The 20,491-nt window shown below is 38.2% G+C and overlaps 2 non-coding genes across 2 annotated transcripts; both read left to right on the top strand.

Moving 5' to 3' along the window:
* The first annotated feature begins 6,344 nt into the window (after positions 1-6,344).
* LOC112718946 (small nucleolar RNA R71) lies at positions 6,345-6,452 on the top strand. Its single transcript, XR_003161271.1, has one exon. It is a non-coding gene; the product is annotated as a small nucleolar RNA R71 (small nucleolar RNA).
* Positions 6,453-10,439: 3,987 nt separating this feature from the next.
* Positions 10,440-10,543, top strand: LOC112719060 (small nucleolar RNA R71). The gene has a single exon (XR_003161380.1). It is a non-coding gene; the product is annotated as a small nucleolar RNA R71 (small nucleolar RNA).
* The last annotated feature ends 9,948 nt before the right edge of the window (positions 10,544-20,491 follow it).

The raw sequence follows: 20,491 nt of genomic DNA, 5'->3' as shown, positions 1-20,491 counted from the left end.
TTCAGAGTTCTCTGTCTGTTGCTGAGAAGATGATGGATATGGCTTACTATTATTCAGCCTATTGCGTCCACTATTGTTAAAACCTTGTTGAGGTTTTTGTTGATCCTTCCATGAGAAATTTGGATGATTTCTCCATGATGAGTTATAGGTGTTTCCATAAGGTTCACCTAAGTAATTAACCTCTGCCATGGCAGGGTTTTCAGGATCATAAGCTTCTTCAGAAGCTACCTCTCTAGTACTATTGGATGCATGTTGCAATCCATTCAGATTTTGAGAGATCATGTTGACCTGTTGAGTCAACACTTTGTTCTGAGCCAGTATGGCATTCAGAGCATCAATTTCAAGAACTCCTTTCTTCTGAGGGACCCCATTATTTACGGAATTCCTCTCAGAGATATACATGAACTGGTTGTTTGCAACCATGTCAATGAGTTCTTGAGCCTTGGTGCGCGAAATTGTGAACTATACTTTTTCACAACTCTCATAATCCCCGGTAATGGCTCCAAGAACTTGGTGGCTCAATACCATGGCATTACACAACTTCGCACAACTAACCAGCAAGTGCACTGGGTCGTCCAAGTAATAAACCTTACGCGAGTAAGGGTCGATCCCACGGAGATTGTTAGTATTGAAGCAAGCTATGGTCATCTTGTAAATCTTAGTCAGGCAAACTCAAATGTATATGGTGATGAACGAAAATAACATAAAAGATAAAGATAGTGATACTTATGTAATTCATTGGTAGGAACTTCAGATAAGCGTATGAAGATGCCTTCCCTTCCGTCTCTCTGCTTTCCTACTGTCTTCATCCAATCCTTCTTACTCCTTTCCATGGCAAGCTCGTGTAGGGTCTCACTGTTGTCAGCAGCTACCTCCCATCCTCGCAGTGAAAGCTAATGCACACACTCTGTCACAGTGCTGCCAATCACCGGTGTGGTTCCCTCCCCTACTGGAATAGAATCCAGTGATTCTTTTGCGTCTGTCACTAACGCCCAGTAAGTTACAGGTTTGAAGCACGTCACAGTCATTCAGTCATTGAATCCTACTCAGAATACCACAGACAAGTTTAGACCTTCCGGATTCTCTTGAATGCCGCCATCAGGTCCTGCCTATACCACGAAGATTCCGGTTAAAGAATCCAAGAGATATTCACTAGAGCCTCTTATGCTTGTAGAACAAGAGTGGTTGTCAGTCACTTTGTTCATGGGTGAGAATGATGATGAGTGTCACGGATCATCACATTCATCAAGTTGAAGAACAAGTGATATCTTAGAACAAGAACAAGCGGAATTGAATGGAAGAACAATAGTAATTGCATTAATACTCGAGGTACAGCAGAGCTCCACACCTTAATCTATGGTGTGTAGAAACTCCACCGTTGAAAATACATAAGCATAAGGTCTAGGCATGGCTGAATGGCCAGCCCCCCAATGATCTAAGATCTAAAGTGATCAAAAGATATAAAGATCCAAAGACCTAAAGATCCAAAGATTTCTAATACAATAGTCAAAGGTCCTACTTATAGAAAACTAGTAACCTAAGGTGTACAGAAATGAGTAAATGACATAAAAATCCACTTCCGGGCCCACTTGGTGTGTGCTTGGGCTGAGCAATGAAGCAAATTTCGTGCAGAGACTCTTCTTGGAGTTAAACGCCAGCTTTAGTGCCAGTTTGGGCGTTTAACTCCCATTTGGGTGCCAGTTCCAGCGTTTAACGCTGGGATTTCCTGAGGTGACATTGAACGCCGGTTTGGGCCATCAAATCTTGGGCAAAGTATGGACTATCATATATTGCTGGAAAGCCCAGGATGTCTACTTTCCAAAGCCGTTGAGAGCGCGCCAATTGGGCTTCTGTAGCTCCAGAAAATCCACTTCGAGTGCAGGGAGGTCAGAATCCAACAGCATCTGCAGTCCTTTTTGGTCTCAGAATCAGATTTTTGCTCAGGTCCCTCAATTTCAGCCAGAAAATACCTGAAATCACAGAAAAACACACAAACTCATAGTAAAGTCCAGAAAAGTGAATTTTAACTAAAAACTAATAAAAATATACCAAAAACTAACTATATCATATCAAAAACATACTAAAAACAATGCCAAAAAGTATACAAATTATCCGCTCATCACAACACCAAACTTAAATTGTTGCTTGTCCCCAAGCAACTGAAAATCAAATAAGATAAAAAGAAGAGAATATGCAATGAATTCCAAAAGCATCTATGAAGATCAGTATTAATTAGATGAGCGGGGCTTTTAACGTTTTGCCTCTGAACAGTTTTGGCATCTCACTCTCTCTTTTGAAATTCAGAATGATTGGCTTCTTTAGGAACTCAGAATCCAGATAGTGTTAATGATTCTCCTAGTAAAGTATGATGATTCTTGAACATATCTACTTATTGAGTCTTGGCTGTGGCCCAAAGCACTCTGTCTTCCAGTATTACCACCGGATACATACATGCCACAGACACATAATTGGGTGAACCTTTTCAGATTGTGACTCAGCTTTGCTAAAGTCCCCAATTAGAGGTGTCCAGGGTTCTTAAGCACACTCTTATTTGCCTTGGATCACAACTCTTATTTCTCTATTTCTTTTCGTTTTCTTTCTCTTTTTTTTCTCTTTTTTTTTTCGATTTTTCTCCTTTTTTTTTTTTTGAATAGCTTTTTCTTGCTTCAAGAATCATTTTTATGATTTTTCAGATCCTCAGTAACATGTCTCCTTTTTCATCATTCTATCAAGAGCCAATATTCATGAACCACAAATTCAAGATACACATGCACTGTTTAAGCATACATTCAGAGAACAAAATTATTGCCACCACATCAAATAATTAAACTGTTATAAAATTCAAAATTCATGCACTTCTTTTTCTTTTCAATTAAGCACATTTTTATTCAAGAAAGGTGATGGATTCATAGGACATTCATAACTTTAAGGCATAGACACTAAGACACTAATGATCACAAGACACAAACATGGATAAACATAAGCATAAAATTCGAAAAACAGAAGAATAAATAACAAGGAAATCAAGGAACGGGTCCACCTTAGTGATGGCGGCTCTTCCTTGCTCTTGAAGATCCTATGGAGTGCTTGAGCTATGACCTCATGAACCTCTATTTCTTCTCCAATCATGATGCTATGGATCATGATAGCCCGATCTATGGTAACTTCGGACCGGTTGCTAGTGGGAATGATTGAGCGTTGTATGAACTCTAACCATCCTCTAGCCACGGGCTTGAGGTCATGCCTTCTCAATTGGACCGGCTTTCCCCTTGAATCTTGCTTCCATTGTGCGCCCTCTTCACATATGACTGTGAGGACTTGGTCCAACCTTTGATCAAAGTTGACCCTTCTAGTGTAAGGATGTTCATCTCCTTGCATCATAGGCAAGTTTGAACGCTACCCTCACACTCTCCGGACTAAAATCCAAGTATTTCCCCCGAACCATAGTGAGATAATTCTTTGGATTCGGGTTCACACTTTGGTCATGGTTCTTGGTGATCCATGCATTGGCATAGAACTCTTGAACCATCAAGATTCCGACTTGTTGAATGGGGTTGGTAAGAACTTCCCAACCTCTTCTTCGGATCTCATGTCGGATCTCCGGATATTCACCCTTTTTGAGTGAAAAAGGGACCTCGGGGATCACCTTCTTCAAGGCCACAACTTCATAGAAGTGGACTTGATGCACCCTTGAGAGGAATCTATCCATCTCCCATGACTCGGAGGTGGAAGCCTTTGCCTTCCCTTTCCTCTTTCTAGAGGTTTCTCCGGCCTTGGATGCCATAATGGTTATGGAAAAACGAAAAAGCAACGCTTTTACCACACCAAACTTAAAATGTTTGCTCGTCCTCGAGCAAAAGAAGAAAGAAGAGAGTAGAAGAAGGAGAAAGGAGGAAGAGGGAGATGGTGGTGTGTTCGGCCAAAGAGGGGGAGAAGTGGTGTTTAGGTTGTGTGAAAATGAAGGGTTGAAGAAGGGTATATATAGGAGAGAGGGGGGTAAAGGGTTCGGCCATGATGGGTGGGTTTGGGAGGGAAAGTGGTTTGAATTTGAAGGGTGAGGTTGGTGGGGGTTTATGAAGGATGGATGTGAGTGGTGAAGAGAAAGATGGGATTTGATAGGTGAAGGGTTTTTGGGGAAGAGGTGTTGAGGTGATTGGTGAATGGGGGAAGAAGAGAGAGAGTGATGGTAGGGTCCTGTGGGGTCCACAGATCCTGTAGTGTCAAGGAAAAGGCATCCCTGCACCAAATGGCATCAAAATCCACGTTTTGAGCCATTTCTGGCGTTAAACGCCGGGCTGGTGCCCATTCCTGGCGTTTAACGCCAGGTTCTTGCCCTTTACTGGCGTTTAACGCCAGTCTGGTGCCCCTTTCTGGCGTTAAACGCCCAGATGGGTGCCAGACTGGGCGTTAAACGCCCAGCTGCTAGGCTGACTGGCGTTTAAACGCCAGCAGCATCTTCCTCCAGGGTGTGCTGTTTTTCTTCCTGTTTTTCATTCTGTTTTTGCTTTTTTCATTGTTTTTGTGACTTCTTATGATCATCAACCTACAAAAAGGATAAAATAACAAAAGAAAATAATTAATTATAAAACATTGGGTTGCCTCCCAACAAGCGCTTCTTTAATGTCATTAGCTTGACAGAGGACTCTCATGGAGCCTCAGAAGTGCTCAGAACCGTGTTGGACCCTCCCAACACCAAACTTAGAGTTTGAATGTGGGGGTTCAACACCAAACTTAGAGTTTGGTTGTGGCCTCCCAACACCAAACTTAGAGTTTGACTGTGGGGGCTCAGTTTGGCTCTGTTTTGAGAGAAGCTCTTCATGCTTCCTCTCCATGATGACAGAGGGATATCCTTGGGCCTTAAACACCAAGGATTCTTCATTCACTTGAATGATCAACTCTTCTCTATCATCATCAATCACAGCCTTTGTTGTGGCTAGGAAGGGTCTGCCAAGGATGATGGATTCATCCATGCACTTCCCAGTCTCTAGGACTATGAAATCAGCAGGGATGTAATGGTCTTCAATCTTCACCAAAACATCCGCTACAAGTCCATAAGCTTGTTTTCTTGAGTTGTCTGCCATCTCTAGTGAGATTTTTGCAGCTTGCACCTCAAAGATCCCTAATTTCTCTATTACAGAGAGGGGCATGAGGTTCACACTTGACCCTAAGTCACACAAGGCCTTCTTGAAGGTCATGGTGCCTATGGTACAAGGTATAGAAAACTTCCCAGGGTCCTGCCTCTTTTGAGGCAATTGCTGCCTAGACAAGTTATCCAGTTCTTTGGTGAGCAAAGGGGGTTCATCCTCCCAAGTCTCATTTCCAAATAACTTGTTATTTAGCTTCATGATTGCTCCAAGGTATTTAGCAACTTGCTCTTCAGTGACATACTCATCCTCTTCAGAAGAAGAATACTCGTCAGAGCTCATGAATGGCAGAAGTAAGTCCAATGGAATCTCTATGGGCTCATCTTGAGCCTCAGATTCCCAAGGTTCCTCATTGGGGAACTCATTGGGGGTCAGTGGACATCCAGTGAGGTCTTCCTCAGTGGCGTTCACTGCCTCTTCTTCCTCCCAAAATTCGGCCATGTTGATGGCCTTGCACTCTCCTTTTGGATTTTCTTCTGTATTGCTTGGAAGAGTACTTGGAGGGAGTTCAGTAATTTTCTTGCTCAGCTGACCCACTTGTCCTTCCAGATTTCTGATGGAGGACCTAGTTTCAGTCATGAAACTTTGAGTGGTTTTGATCAGATCAGAGACCATAGTTGCTAAGTCAGAGGTATTCTGCTTAGAACTCTCTGTCTGTTGCTGAGAAGATGATGGAAAAGGCTTGCTATTGCTAAACCTGTTTCTTCCACCATTATTATTGTTGAAACCTTGTTGAGGTCTCTGTTGATCCTTCCATGAAAGATTTGGATGATTTCTCCATGAAGGATTGTAGGTGTTTCCATAGGGTTCTCCCATGTAATTCACCTCTTCTATTGAAGGGTTCTCAGGATCATAAGCTTCTTCCTCAGATGAAGCTTCCTTAGTACTGCTTGGTGCATTTTGCATCCCAGACAGACTTTGAGAAATCATATTGACTTGTTGAGTCAATATTTTATTCTGAGCCAATATGGCATTCAGAGTGTCAATCTCAAGAACTCCTTTCTTCTGACTAGTCCCATTGTTCACAGGATTCCTTTCAGAAGTGTACATGAATTGGTTATTTGCAACCATTTCAATCAGTTCTTGAGCTTCAGTAGGCGTCTTCTTCAAATGAAGAGATCCTCCAGAAGAGCTATCCAAAGACATCTTGGACAGTTCAGACAGACCATCATAGAAAATACCTATGATGCTCCATTCAGAAAGCATATCAGTGGGACACTTTCTGATCAATTGTTTGTATCTTTCCCAAGCTTCATAGAGGGATTCTCCTTCCTTCTGTCTGAAGGTTTGGACTTCCACTCTAAGCTTACTCAATTTTTGAGGTGGAAAGAACTTTGCCAAGAAGGCATTGACTAGCTTTTCCCAAGAGTCCAGGCTTTCTTTAGGTTGAGAGTCCAACCATGTTCTAGCTCTGTCTCTTACAGCAAAAGGGAATAGCATCAGTCTGTAGACCTCAGGGTCAACCCCATTAGTCTTGACTGTGTCACAGATTTGCAAGAACTCAGCTAAAAACTGATGAGGATCTTCCATTGGAAGTCCATGGAACTTGCAATTCTGTTGCATTAGAGAAACTAATTGAGGCTTAAGCTCAAAGTTGTTTGCTCCAATGGCAGGGATAGAGATGCTTCTCCCATAGAAGTCGGGAGTAGGTGCAGTAAAGTCACCCAGCACCTTCCTTGCATTGTTGGTATTGTTGTTGTTTTCGGCTGCCATGTGTTCTTCTTCCTTGAAGAATTCGGTCAGGTGCTCTAAAGAGAGTTGTGCTTTGGCTTCTCTTAGCTTTCTCTTCAAGGTCCTTTCAGGTTCAGGATCAACCTCAACAAGAATGCCTTTGTCCTTGCTCCTGCTCATAAGATAGAGAAGGAAACAAGAAAATATGGAATCCTCTATGTCACAGTATAGAGATTCCTTTAGGTGTCAGAGGAAAAGAAGAGTAGAAGACAGAAGTGGAAAATTCGAACTTAACAAAGAAGATAGAGTTCGAATTTTGCCTTAAGGGATAGTGTTAGTCCATAAATTGAAGGATGTGAGAAGGAGGGAAGTGATTTTCGAAAATTAAGTGGGAAATTTGAAAACATTTTTGAAAAACATCACTTAATTTTCGAAAATGAAAATGGAAATGGAAAAGAAATCAAGTGATTTTTGAAAAAGATTTTGAAATTAGAAATCAAAAAGATTTGATTGAAAACTATTTTGAAAAAGATGTGGTTAAGAAGATATGATTGGTTTTAAAAAGACGTGATTGAGAAGATATGATTTGAAAACAATTTTAAAAGATATGATTTGAAAACAATTTGAAAATATATGATTTTAAAAATTAATGACTTGCCTAACAAGAAAAGATATGAATCAAACATAAAACCTTCCTCAACAGAAAAGGCAAAAAATGTTCAATCAAATCATTAATTGTTAATAAGTATTTTTGAAAAAGGAAAGAAATTGATTTTGAAAAAGATTTGATTGAAAATTGATTTGAAAAAGATTTGATTTTGAAAAGATTTTGAAAACTTAGAAAAAATCTGATTTGAAAACAAAATCTTCCTCCCCTAGCCATTCTGGCGTTAAACGCCCAGAATGGTATACATTCTGGCGTTTAACGCCCAAAATGCTACCCTTTTGGGTGTTAAACGCCCAACCAGGTACCCTGGCTGGCGTTTAAACGCCAGTCTGTCCTTCTTCACTGGGCGTTTTGAACGCCCAGCTTTTTCTGTGCAATTCCTCTGCTGTATGTTCTGAATCTTCAATTCTCTGTATTATTGACTTGAAAAGACACAAATTAAAAATATTTTTGGATTTTTAATAATAAGGACAAACCAAAATGCAACAAGAATCAAATGACAATGCATGCAAGACACCAAACTTAGCAGTTTGTATACTACTGACACTAACAAAACGAAAATGCATATGAGACACACAAAACACTCAAGTCAATAGAATTCAAAGATCAGAATAAGGAAATCATCAAGAACAACTTGAAGATCAATGAGGACACATGCATGAATGCAATAAGAACAGAAACATGCAATTGACACTAAACTTAGGATGAGACTCTAGACTCAAAAAAGAAATATTTTTGGATTTTATGATTTTATAAATTTTTTTGGATTTTTCGAAAACTATGTAGAAAAAGAAAATAAAGGTATCAAAATTCTTAATGAGAATTCCAGGAATCATGCAATGTTAGTCTAAAGCTTTAGTCTAAAGAAATTAGACATGGCCGGCCAAGCTTCAGCAGGACATTGCATTCAAGAGCTAAATTGATGAAGATCAATCAGCTTTGGTGATGATAAGAACATCACCTTGAAACACTAGAATTCATTCTTAAGAGCTCTGAAAAAAATACCTAATCTAAGCAACAAGATGAACCGTCAGTTGTCCAGCCTAAACAATCCCGGGCAATAACACCAAAAACTTGATGTTGTTGCCGGATCTTGGCACTGATGTTACCAAAAGCTTGCTCAAAACTTGAACAATCCCCGGCAACGGCGCCAAAAACTTGGTGCGCGAAATTGTGAACTATACTTTTTCACAACTCTCATAATCCCCGGTAATGGCTCCAAGAACTTGGTGGCTCAATACCATGGCATTACACAACTTCGCACAACTAACCAGCAAGTGCACTGGGTCGTCCAAGTAATAAACCTTACGCGAGTAAGGGTCGATCCCACGGAGATTGTTAGTATTGAAGCAAGCTATGGTCATCTTGTAAATCTTAGTCAGGCAAACTCAAATGTATATGGTGATGAACGAAAATAACATAAAAGATAAAGATAGTGATACTTATGTAATTCATTGGTAGGAACTTCAGATAAGCGTATGAAGATGCCTTCCCTTCCGTCTCTCTGCTTTCCTACTGTCTTCATCCAATCCTTCTTACTCCTTTCCATGGCAAGCTCGTGTAGGGTCTCACTGTTGTCAGCAGCTACCTCCCATCCTCGCAGTGAAAGCTAATGCACACACTCTGTCACAGTGCTGCCAATCACCGGTGTGGTTCCCTCCCCTACTGGAATAGAATCCAGTGATTCTTTTGCGTCTGTCACTAACGCCCAGTAAGTTACAGGTTTGAAGCACGTCACAGTCATTCAGTCATTGAATCCTACTCAGAATACCACAGACAAGGTTTAGACCTTCCGGATTCTCTTGAATGCCGCCATCAGGTCCTGCCTATACCACGAAGATTCCGGTTAAAGAATCCAAGAGATATTCACTAGAGCCTCTTATGCTTGTAGAACAAGAGTGGTTGTCAGTCACTTTGTTCATGGGTGAGAATGATGATGAGTGTCACGGATCATCACATTCATCAAGTTGAAGAACAAGTGATATCTTAGAACAAGAACAAGCGGAATTGAATGGAAGAACAATAGTAATTGCATTAATACTCGAGGTACAGCAGAGCTCCACACCTTAATCTATGGTGTGTAGAAACTCCACCGTTGAAAATACATAAGCATAAGGTCTAGGCATGGCCGAATGGCCGGCCCCCCAATGATCTAAGATCTAAAGTGATCAAAAGATATAAAGATCCAAAGACCTAAAGATCCAAAGATTTCTAATACAATAGTCAAAGGTCCTACTTATAGAAAACTAGTAACCTAAGGTGTACAGAAATGAGTAAATGACATAAAAATCCACTTCCGGGCCCACGTGGTGTGTGCTTGGGCTGAGCAATGAAGCAAATTTCGTGCAGAGACTCTTCTTGGAGTTAAACGCCAGCTTTAGTGCCAGTTTGGGCGTTTAACTCCCATTTGGGTGCCAGTTCCAGCGTTTAACGCTGGGATTTCCTGAGGTGACTTTGAACGCCGGTTTGGGCCATCAAATCTTGGGCAAAGTATGGACTATCATATATTGCGGGAAAGCCCAGGATGTCTACTTTCCAAAGCCGTTGAGAGCGCGCCAATTGGGCTTCTGTAGCTCCAGAAAATCCACTTCGAGTGCAGGGAGGTCAGAATCCAACAGCATCTGCAGTCCTTTTTGGTCTCAGAATCAGATTTTTGCTCAGGTCCCTCAATTTCAGCCAGAAAATACCTGAAATCACAGAAAAACACACAAACTCATAGTAAAGTCCAGAAAAGTGAATTTTAACTAAAAACTAATAAAAATATACCAAAAACTAACTATATCATATCAAAAACATACTAAAAACAATGCCAAAAAGTATACAAATTATCCGCTCATCAAGCCTCTTCAGGCGTTTTCTTCAGGTGAATAGATCCACCTGCAGAATGGTCCAGTGACATTTTCGAAATTTCAGAGAGACCATAATAGAATATATCTAATAGGGTCCATTCTGAGAACATGTCAGATGGACATCTCTTGGTCAGCTGCTTGTATCTTTCCCAAGCTTCATAGAGGGATTCACCATCTTTTTGTTTGAAAGTTTGAACATCCACTCTCAGCTTGCTCAGCTTTTGAGGAGGAAAGAATTTATCTAAGAAGGCAGTGACCAGCGTATCCCAGGAGTCCAGGCTATCCTTAGGTTGTGAATCCAACCATATTCTAGCTCTGTCTCTTACAGCAAAAGGGAAAAGCATGAGTCTGTAGACTTCAGGATTAACTCCATTCGTCTTTACAGTATCACAGACTTGCAAGAACTCAGTTAAAAACTGATAGGGATCTTCAGATGGAAGCCCATAAAACTTGCAGTTTTGTTGCATTAATGCAACTAGTTGAGGCTTAAGCTCAAAGTTATTGGCTTCAATGGCAGGAATGGAGATGCTTCTTCCATCAAACTTGGATGTTGGCTTTGTGAAGTCACCAAGCATTCTCCTTGCATTATTATTATTATTTTCGGCCATCTCTTCCTCTTGTTCGAAATTTTCTAAAAGGTTGCCTCTGGATTGTTGTAATTTAGCTTCTCTTAATTTTCTCTTCAGAGTCCTTTCAGGTTCTGGATCAGCTTCAACAAGAGTGCCTTTATCCTTGTTCCTGCTCATAAGAAAGAGAAGAAAACAGGAAAAGAAAGAGGAATCCTCTATGTCACAGTATAGAGATTCCCTTATGTTAGTAGAAGAAGAAAGGGGTAGAAGAATGAAGGAGGAGGTTCGGATTTGGATGAAGAGAGGTGAAGAGAAGTGTTAGTAATTAAATAATTAAATAGAATAAGAAAAGAGAAGAGAAATTTTCGAAAATAATTTTGAAAAAATGGTTAGTGATTTTCGAAAATTAAAGATGAGATGAGATTAAAATTAGAATTTAAAACAATTAAAAAGAATTTTTGAAAAAGAGGGGGAGAATTTTCGAAAATTTAGGGAGGGAAAAGTAGTTAGGTGGTTTTGAAAAAGATAAGAAACAAACAAGGAGTTAGTTAGTTGATTGAAAAAGATTTGAAATCAAATTTTGAAAAAGATAAGAAGATAAGAAAAAGATAAGATATTTTGAAATCAAATTTTGAAAAAGATAAAATTCTTGAAAAAGATAAGATGAAAGATAAAAAGATATATTTTGAAAAAGATATTTTGAAAAAGATTTAATTTTAAAATTACTTAACTAACAAGAAACTACAAGATAAGATTCTAGAATTTAAAGATTGAACCTTTCTTAACAAGAAAGAAACAAACTTCAAATTTTTGAACCAATCACATTAATTGTTAGCTAATTTTTCGAAAATTGGATAAAAAGATAAGAAAAAGATTTTGAAAATATTTTGAAAAATATTTTTGAAATTTTCGAAAATTAAAAAAAATGAAAAAGATATGATTTTTGAAAAAGATTTTGAAAAGATAAGATTTTTAAAATTGAAATTTTGACTTGACTTATAAGAAACAACTAATTTTGAAAATTTTTGACCAAGTCAATCCCAAAATTTCGAAATTTTGGAGGGAAATAAGGAAAAGATATTTTTGAAATCAAATTTTGAATGAAAAACACAAAAATGACCCAAAACATGAAAATTTTGGATCAAGACACAAGATGCATGCAAGAATGCTATGAATGTCAAGATGAACACCAAGAACACTATGAAGATCATGATGAACATCAAGAACATAATTTTGAAAAATTTTTGATGCAAAGAAAACATGCAAGACACCAAACTTAGAAATCTTTAATGCATGAAAATTATGAATGCAAAAATGCACATGAAAAACAACAAAAGACACAAAACAAGAAATCATCAAGATCAAACAAGAGGACTTATCAAGAACAACTTGAAGATCATGAAGAACACTATGAATGCATGGATTTTTCGAAAAAATGCAAGAAAAATTTTAAAGGCATGCAATTGACACCAAACTTAAAAATTAACACAAGATTCAAACAAGAAACACAAAATATTTTTTTATTTTTATGATTTTCTAATTTTTTTTGAACTTTTATTTAATTTTTTCGAAAATATAAGTTGGAAAAAAATGAAAAATAAAAGAAATAAAAGAAAAATTTTTGAAAAAGATTTTTGAAAAGAAAATTACCTAATCTGAGCAACAAGATGAACCGTCAGTTGTCCATACTCGAACAATCCCCGGCAACGGCGCCAAAAACTTGGTGGACGAAATTGTGATTCCCTTTTTTCTTGTAATTGGATTTATAAAAGATGTATACTCTGAGGGCATTGTTTATTTTCTTCACAATCTCGTTCAACTAACCAGCAAGTGTACTGGGTCGTCCAAGTAATAACCTTACGTGAGTAAGGGTCGAATCCACAGAGATTGTTGGTATGAAGGAAGCTATGGTCACCTTGCAAATCTCAGTCAGGCAAATTAAACATTATTTATGGGTTTGAGGATAGGAATAATAAAAAGAAATAAATAATAAAAGGGATAGAAATACTTATGCAGATTCATTAGTAGAGGTATCTTTTAAGTATATACAGCTGCTGCATGGCTCAAGGATGCCTGCTCTCCTACTCCTTCTACTCAATCTTTCTTACTCCTTTCCATGGCAAGCTTTGTATAGGGGTTCACCATCAACTGTGGCTACTTTCATTCCTCACGGGGAAATAACCTGTGCGGCTGTCACTCGCACAGCTAACCAGTCTGGAGGCATCACCCATGGCTGATAGCTACATCCCATCCTCGCAGTGAAAACTATGCTAACGCACTCTGTCACAGTACGGCTAATCACCGGTTGGTTCCCGCTCCTACTGGAATAGAATCCCTCTTTTGCGTCTGTCACCAACGCCCAGCAGGTTAAAGTTTGAAGCACGTCACGGTCATTCATGATCGGAATCCTACTCGGAACACCACAGACAAGGTTGGACTTTCCGGACTCCCAGGATCCTACTCGGAACACCACAGACAAGGTTGGACTTTCCGGATCCAGATGAATGCCGCCAACTATCTAACTTATACCACGAAGATTCTGTTGGGGAATCTAAGAGATACGCATTCAAGCTCTGTTGCATGTAGAACGGACATGGTTGTCAATCACGCGCATTCATAAGTGAGAATGATAATGAGGGTAATCTGACTCATTACATTCATCATGTTCTTGGGTACGAATGAATATCTTGGAATAAGAATAAAAGAGATTTGAATAAAAGAAGATAGAATTGCATTAATACTTGAGGTACAGCAGAGCTCCACACCCTTAATCTATGGTGTGCAGAAACTCCACCGTTGAAAATACATAAGCAAAGAGTTCAGGCATGGCCGAATGGCCAGCCCTCTCTAACGTGATCAATGATCCCCTAAGATGAAGAATAAAACAAAACTGAGATCAAAGATGTCTAATACAATAGATAAATGTCCTATATATACTAGACTAGCTACTAGGGTTTACATGAGTAAGTAATTGATGCATAAATCCACTTCCGGGGCCCACTTGGTGTGTGCTTGGGCTGAGCTTGATGAATTCACGTGCTAAGGCATATCTTGGCGTCAAACTTCAGGTTATGACGTGTTTTGGGCGTTCAACTCTGGATCATGACGTTTTTCTGGCGTTTTACTCCAGACAGCAGCGTGTACTTGGCGTTCAACGCCAAGTTATGTCGTCATTCTTCGAATAAAGTATGGACTATTATATATTTCTGGAAAGCTCTTGATGTCTACTTTCCAACGCCGTTGAGAGCGCGCCAATTGGAGTTCTGTAGCTCCAGAAAATCCATTTCGAGTGCAGGGAGGTCAGAATCCAACAGCATCAGCAGTCCTTTTGTTAGCCTTCTTCAGAGTTTTGCTCAAATCCCTCAATTTCAGTCAGAATTTACCTGAAATCACAGAAAAACACACAAACTCATAGTAAAGTCCAAAAATGTGAATTTAACATCAAAACTAGTGAAAACATCCCTAAAAGTAGCTTAAACTTACTAAAAACTATATAAAAACAATGCCAAAAAGCGTATAAATTATCCGCTCATCAACAAACAAGGAAAAGCATACATTATTCATACAATAATCATAACAGAGGAAATGCACAGCCAAGTATGATGCATGTCTAGCGCTAGCACAGGTAATGAGCTCATTTGTTGGTTTCTACCCGCTCCTGACGTAACCCGAAGTAGCTGAAACGGGTATGGCTTTCCTGTTGGCTATACCCCTGTGTACAGAAAATAACCCTTCTGCCACCACAAGGTCCACTGCACACATGAAATAACACATCTTCCATTGCAGGGATGTATGCCAACACACCTTTTGTATACAGGAAATAACCCCTCTGCCACTACAAAAATGGAATAGGTGGTTGCGGAACTTCTGTAGCGGAAAATAACCCCTCTGCCTTATAGAAATGAAATATGGATCTGTACCGCAGGAAAGCATGAACAAACAAATAACTCAGGAGTTGCCTTAATGCAATAAATAAACAAACAAGCACCTCTTCGGTTGCTTCAATCAACAAATGACCCTCCAACAGGTCCTCTGCTTTTTATCATACTACTCTTTTCTCTTTGTCTCTTTACACTGCTCTGATTACTCTCTTCTCTGTATCTCTTTACTTCTCTCTGATTTCTCTTTTTAACATATGTATTTAAAGCTTATGTAAATTTCGGTATGAATAGTTAGCCTATCCCAAGTACAGGTTCATTAAGTCTATACTAAAACAATTTAACTTTTTATAAAATACCTAACCCAAGCCGCAACTCAAGGACTAACTATGTTGCCCTAGTTCGTTCACTAATTTATGTCTATTTTTCTATCATTAAAACTTTATAGACTTTTCTTTGGTTTTTATCTTTTCCTTAACATCTTATCTTTCCTTTATCTTTGCATCACTAATATGTTCTTACCACTACCTAAGTGCTTAAAATTGTCTTTCTATAGCTTTTATAGAAAACTGCCTTTTTCGCATTATTTTATTATCTTTATTAAAATATTATTTTTAATTAAATATTATTATTTAATATTTTAATATTATTTATTATTTTATTATTAAATTTTTGAAAATTACCCCCACTTTAACTTTTAACCTTTAAAATTTACTTTTTACCACCCATAACTTTTAATATTTCTACTTTAACCACCCTAACCTTCAGAAATTACCAAATAGCCCCTTAAACACCAAAATAATTACAACTTTGCCCTTTTTAAGATCTAAAAGGTGTTCTTCAGTGTTCTTCACCACACTCAAAGTGTTCTTCACGTTCTTCGTAAACTCTTCAGATTCTTTCTTTGTTTTTACCCGTTTTTCAGTCTTTTCAGCAACTGATGTTTACCATAATTCAAAATAATTCCCCAGCCACTAAAACTCCATCTTTTCTACATGATTTCAACACAAATTGAACCTCAATTTAAGCCTAGTGATTTGTTTTTCCAGCAGCTTCAAGAACATAAACTCTAAGCTTGAATTTTGTCAAATTTCATCAAAATTTCACCAAATTTTCACCAAGATTCAATCATATATGCAACAAATTTTTAGCACGGCCAAATCATACAACATGCACACAACTCAAACACAAATAATCAAGATTAATTTTGTGACACCCTACCTGGTTTTGCTACTCCTGATTTGGTTATGTCCTTAGGTGGTCCTTAAGCACTTTTTCCTCCTAAATCACAACAAGAACAACTTTAAATCCAAAAACCCTCAAATAACCAAATCTTACTCAGCATGTTAGGAAGTGATTTATAACCTTAAACTTGCTAAAAATTCACGTTTCTTGGCCCCCAAGTCAAGTTAAGCATGATTCCTAAGGAAGACCATCAAGAAAACACATGTTTTGCATGGTTTTCCTTGAAAACCGAATTGAAGAGGGAGGGAGACATCCATCTCACCTTATTTCCAGCCTTGATATGTTATATGGTTATGTAGCGGAAGAAGAGAGGATCATTTTGGTGAAATCGAAATTTTGATTTGAGTTTTAGTTAAGAAGAAATCAAGCTTTGAATATTAAGTGTTCATGAAAGTTTCTCTATTTTATCTCTTGTTATTTTCGGCCACAAAGTGAAAATGAGCAGCCTTGGGGGTTTTTGGGGGTGTAGGGTGAGTTTTGATTGGTTGGCTTGGAGGTGGATTAAAATAATATTAAAATATCTTTGGTGTATAACTACTAAAACTAGGTGTATCGGAACACTTGTAAAAACATCTCTAAAACTTCTTTCCGAGCCATAGCATAAATGACACTAGTAACATATTTAATATGAGAATAGAACATATATGATGAGGCCTTAGCATTGCTAAAGTCATCAGGGAGTGCTGGTGCTAAGCTGCACCAATAAACTGTAAAACCGATTAAACCGATTTTTTTCATTTTCAACTAAAATAGACCAGCTAACTTTATAAAATCATTCAAGAAACTTCTAATACTAATATAATGATAATATTATAGTATTATCTCTTTTCTCTCATGAATTGGGTCTAGTTCGTCAAACTGAGACTATTTATGAAAAACCAAATCAAAATTCCTAACCGATACGGTTCAAAAACTAGGTTCTACGTGGCTGCATTATTGAGCTTGCCTCAAAAGAGTCCTAGCTTAAAGATGACATATGACAATGAGGATTGAAATGCTTGATGATATACCATAGGTTTTTCCTTACTGATCTTCCCGAGAAATTCGTACTTTCAGGAAAGATCTCGCGTACTCGAAAATCAGGGTTGTTACATAACCAAGTAGTCCTAATAAGAAAGAAGTGGTAAAAATATATACAAATTCTAACTAATATGAAACCTATCATACAATGCAACAACTAGCTAACATTGGTGTTGAAAAAGGGAATTGTTACCCATGGAGATCGGTCGGACGACCTCCCCACACTTGAAGATTGCATCGTCCTCGGTGCATGCAAATAAGAGCAATGTGGACGGGCTGCTACAACTGATGAGCTCCTTCAAAAGATTGTGCGGATGAACTTATTTGTGGCCCTATTTAGAAACTTTCCCTTTTTCCCTTCTTGGTGGCCAACCTAAAAGGAGAGAAAAAGAAAGAAAATTAAGACTATAACAAAGATATTAAAGCAAATAAAACATAGGTGGGGGCTAATGCCAAATAAGAGTAGGATTCTCAACTACATGGTGGATACAACATGTAGATGAGAAAGCATTATAAGCCAAGGCATATCAACTAATACTTGATGCAAGAGTAAAGTGAAAGCATGAAGAGCATATTGAGCATCAAGATCGAACAAGAAATAGTGGGTCATGAAAGACAATATGAAGTCATATCAATGCACAAAGACATAAGAGTCATACAAGATGAAGCATTGATTTAAAAGTTTCAGCACCCAACAATATCAAACAAGTCAAGAAGCACCAAAATAATGCAAGAAATTCTCAACAATGAATAGAAAAATTCAACACCATTATTAGAATAAAAAACGTAGAAAATAAAATGAAAACAAGCTATGAAAACAAAATTGAAATGCAAATAATAGAAGTATCCAAATGCAATAGACAAATGAAAATGGAAGAGGAGAAAAAAACTCTTTTTTTGTGACGTGGTCGCGTCATGCAAGCCCACGCGTCAATGCGCAGATTGGCAGAAGGACGCGTATGCGCCAAGTGCACGCATGCATTGGTTAGGTTAGGCGTAGGGCACAGCATCAGCCCAAGGTTGGCCCAACTCCCTGGAAAATGTACCAGGAGGGCAGGTGGCGCTTTAGATGCGCGCACGTACAGCGTGCGTACGCATGCATTGCGCAATTAGAATCAAGGACGCGTACGCGCCAAGTGCGTGCATGCGTGGGTTACTTTGCACAGTGCGGGCATAACTCTCGGGTTTTTGGGTGGGGATAGAATTTTTGCATCCACGCGTATGCGCCATGCACGTGTCTGCGTGGATGGTAAAAAATGCTTGGGTCACTCGTACGCGTGTATGACTGATGATCAGATTTCTATCGGTAAAGAGTTTACAAAAAAACGTTCGCGTTGTAAGTATAGTTTCTAAACCAACAGAGAATCCTTTCGTACAAAATTTATTTTTGGTTGTCACAAGTAACAAACCCTTGATAAAGTTGATAACTGAAGTATTTAAACCTTGGGTCGTATTCTCAAGGAATTGCAGGGAGGTGTTCTTATTTTGCGGTTTTCAAAAGGGTTGAACAAGTAATTTAATTGACAAGAAAAATAAACTAATAATTAATAAAACTCTTGGCAATGTATGAGAGTTGGAATTCCTATCTTAGTAATCCTTATCGGGTGTGATGAAATTGGGTTTTAATCCCGCTTAGTTATCCCTTATTAAATAAAGGGAAGTCAAGTGGACTAATTAAATTGATCCTCAAGTCCTAGTCAACTTTAGAGCGATCCAAATCAATCAGCAATTGCCAATTTCAACCACTGCTGAGTTTGATAACTCAAGTGTTGTGAAATAATTAACCAAATCCAAAAGGGAAAATAAATCATAAATAGAGCAAAACAATCATGAGTCTGAAATACCTCAAATTATATTAATTAAAAAAATCCTAACATGAAAAGTTCATAAGCCAATTTGGCAACATAAGTCATGAATAAATAAAAGCATTAAAATATCTAAAAGTAGAAGAGAAATCAAAATAAAGGAATATTGAACCTGTGATTGAAGAAGAAGAAATCCTAATTCTAATCCTAAGAGAGAGGAGAGAACCTCTCTCTCTCTAAAAACTACATCTAAGAACTAAAAATTATGAATTATGAATGTTGTCTCAATTGTTGTTGATGAATGGATGGATTCCCCAATTTATAGCCTCTAATTTGTGTTCTCTGAGCTTGATCTGGACCAAAAAGGGTCCAGAAGTTGCTGGGGCCGACTTCTGCAATTTTCTGCACGTGGGGTCCGTCATGCGTTCACGTGGATCACGCATATGCGTCATCCGGAGTTTTGCTCTTCCGCGCGTCCGCGTCAGTCACGCGTCTGCGTCAATTGCGTTCTGCTCAAGGCATTCTTCCACGTCGTTCATGCGTTCGCGTCGCTACTTTTTGCGCTAAGCACGTATCCGCGTCGTCCACGCATTCGTGTCGCTGCTTTTTCTTCAAAACTCCATTTTTGTGCTTTCCTTCCATTTTTGCGTGTTCCTTTCTGTCCTCTAAGTCATTCTTGCCCTATAAAACCTAAAAATACTTAACACACAAATCACGGCGTCGAATGGTAATAAGGGATAATTAAATTTAATATTTTTAAAGCAAAGGAAACATATTTTCTCATATATCATAAAATAAGGAAGGAATAGTAAAACCATGCAATTTACATGAATAAGTGGGTGAAGATTTGATAAAAACACTCAATTTGAGCACAAGATGAATCATAAAATAGGGGTTTATCAACCTCCCCACACTTAGACAATAGCCTGTCCTTATGCTAAATCCAAGAGAAAATAGTAAAGGTAAAATGGTGGAATCTTATGCAATGCAATCTATTCTAAATGCAAGCTACCTACATGAATCATGCCATTTTAGTTATTATCCACCTATATATATATAGAGCTTACATGTGGTTAATTTGCCTCATATCCTCAAGGAGTCATATATGTACAATTAAGGCCAAACCATATTAAAGCACAGTCACAATTGAGTTGGGTAAATATAGGTCACAAACTTGCAAGACAATTAATAATTAATGTGGATATATGAGAATGAGCTGTTGAACCCTCACTGGCTTTTGTGTTTACTCTCTAATCACTCAGTGTTCGGGGTTAATCACTCTCTTTTTTTTTTCTAGTCATGCTTTCTAAAACCTTGTTCTTCATCTAACCAATCAACAAATATTAAATATAGACATATAAACATCATGAGGTCTTTTCCCAGGTTGTAATGGGGCTAAGGTACGGGTAAGGATGTATATATAAGGCTAAGTGAGCTAACAAAGTAAATCCTTGATTAGTCTAAGATCTCACCTAACATATACACACTTTATATAATTTTCAAGGTTCTTTACCTAGCTACCCAAATTTTTCCACTTTTGTATTGCATGCTCATGCACCAAATTTATTTTTGAATTTTGTCCCATGTGCATTGGTTCTTTTTATTTTTGCATTGGGGTAATTTTTGTATCCCCTTATTTAATT

The sequence above is a fragment of the Arachis hypogaea genome, chromosome 10, assembly GCF_003086295.3.
Source record: "Arachis hypogaea cultivar Tifrunner chromosome 10, arahy.Tifrunner.gnm2.J5K5, whole genome shotgun sequence".
In the NCBI taxonomy this organism is placed as follows: domain Eukaryota; kingdom Viridiplantae; phylum Streptophyta; class Magnoliopsida; order Fabales; family Fabaceae; genus Arachis; species Arachis hypogaea.
The sequence above is the reverse complement of the archived record's forward strand: the minus strand, read 5'-3'. Positions and strand labels throughout refer to the sequence as shown.